The sequence below is a fragment of the Propithecus coquereli genome, unplaced genomic scaffold (genome assembly GCF_000956105.1).
Source record: "Propithecus coquereli isolate 6110/MARCELLA unplaced genomic scaffold, Pcoq_1.0 Scaffold252, whole genome shotgun sequence".
Lineage (NCBI taxonomy): Eukaryota > Metazoa > Chordata > Mammalia > Primates > Indriidae > Propithecus > Propithecus coquereli.
The window spans coordinates 3,785,909-3,788,357 of NW_012148086.1; positions in this window are offsets into that span (position 1 = coordinate 3,785,909).

Below are 2,449 nucleotides of genomic sequence, written 5' to 3' on the forward strand. Positions count from 1 at the left end.
TTTCCAAGAACATATCAACAAAATTGAGTGAGGACTTACTGTACTATCACCCTAGCCCTCTTTTCATTTACGGCAAGCTGAGAAATGTTTTACTTGAAATGTCAAAGGTTATTTCCTTGTTTTCTGATCTCTTCACTGACTACAAGTCAAATTTAAAGAGGCTCAGAATATTGTTTATTTATTTATTTATTTATTTTGAGACAGAGTCTTACTCTGTTGCCCAGGCTAGAGAGCCATGGCGTCAGCCTAGCTCACAGCAACCTCAAACTCCTGGGCTCAAGCCATCCTCCTGCCTCAGCCTCCAGAGTAGCTGGGACTACAGGCGCACCACCATGCCCAGCTAATTTTTTTTTCTATTTTTAGTTGTCTGGCTCATTTCTTTCTATTTTTAGTAGAGATGGGTGTCTTGCTCTTGCTCAGGCTAGTCTCGAACTCCTGCCCTCAAGCGATCCTCAGCCTCCCAGAGTGCTAGGATTACAGGCTTTAGCACCATGCCCAGCCCAGAATATTGTTTAAGAGGAAATTATAAGCAGGTAGGTCTTTTTTTTTTTTAAGACAGGATCTCACTCTGTTGCCCAGGCTGGAGTGCAATGACCATCATAACTCACAGCAGCCTTCAGCTCCTGGGCTCAAGAGATCCTCCTGCCTCAACCTCCTGAGTAGCTGGGACTATAAGCATTCACCACCATGTCCAGCTAATTTTTTTATTTTTTGTAGAGATGGGATCTTGCTATTGCCCAGGCTGGTCTCAAACTCCTGGGCTCACAAGTGATCCTCCCTCCTCAGACTCCCAAACTGCTAGGATTACAGGTGTGAGCCACCGCACCCGGAGATGCCCACAGATATTGCCATTTTATACACTGTTCTACACCTTAACTTTTTTTTAGTCTAACGTTTAAAATAAATAATATATTTACATTATTCCGAATTGAAATAATATAAAAAGGAGATTGAGAAGTCTTGATCCTAACTGTCTCTATCCACCCCCTTCCTTACCATCAGCAGCACTTGCCTTGGACAGTTCCATTTCATCCGTTGTCCCAGTGTTCGATCCAGTTTAGCATTTGTCCCAGATTTTTCACTTTTTACAGGGTGAAATGATTTTTACTTTTATTAAAAAGCAGGAGGCTGGGCATGGTGGTTCACACCTGTAATCCCAGCACTTTGGGAGGCTGAGGTGGGAAGATTGCTTGAGATCAGGAGTTCAAGACCAGCCTGAACAAGAGAAAGACCCCTATCTCTACAAAAAAAAAATAGAAAAATTAGCTGGGAATGGTGGTGAGCGACTGTAGTCCCAGCTACTCGGGAGGCCGAGCCAGGAGGATCGCTTGAGCCCAGGAGTTTGATGTTGTGAGCTAGGATGACGCCACTGCACTCTAGCCCAGGCAACAGAGCAAGACTCTGTCTCAAAAAAATAAAAATAAAAATAAGCAGGGACTAGTTTACTAGCCCTTCACTTTGTGCTCCCAGCTTGTCATGGTCTAGTATTGTGTTCAACGAACAGAGTTCTCACTTGAACACCTGGTTAAATTTGAAGAAAGAAAAAAAGATTGAAAAACAACTAGCAATAACATCTCTGTGCTTGACCCTTTCCAAATTCAATATAAAACTTCCCTCTCAACTCAGCATGGAGTACACTTGCTGATAAAACAAGTGCACTTGGAATGGCTGGGAACAGCTTGCTCCTTCTGTAGCAGTGGTGGTTGGAGAAGTATTTGAGGCTGCTGTCCAGGATCAGGAATAAGTCACAGGCTAGGGACATGTGAACCATGTACAGACAGAACTCTAAATGTTTTTGATACAGTGATTGTATCACTTATTGTATGGTGGAAATCTATAACTATTTGTTATTTTATAATGCTTTTTTATTTTGCAATAAACCTATTCAGCAACAATAAACTAAGAAGTGTATATCTAATAAAAAATGACTGAATACTAAATTTCCATTTCTATGTGTAACCTGCACAAAATTTTTGTTGACATTTACTATCAGCGCCATATTGAGATCAACAACCATGGGAAAACCAGTAGACACAAATTTGCTATAGAAGTATCTGCATCTACTTCAAAAATTACTTATTACTTTAAATATAATTTGCCCAGAGACAATGATTTAATTCATACAGAAGGCGCATTTATAAATCACTCTGTGAAGCAACTTTTCACTTAAATCAATTGACTATTTTTAATTAATGTCACTCACTTTCAATTCCAAGTTTTCTTATGCCCATACAAAAAGTGAAATGATGGCTATTAACATGTAGACTAACAAAAGAATTTCCAGTTATGCGATGCCAGTGCCATCAGCTGATTCAAGTTGAAAAATCCACTTCATTAGTTCTGGTGGGGTTCAAATTTTTTACTCAATTCTTATAATGAATGTTGAAGATGAAACAATCTGATATTTGAAGTTACTATGAAATTAGTTTAAAAGTCCAAAAATTAAGAT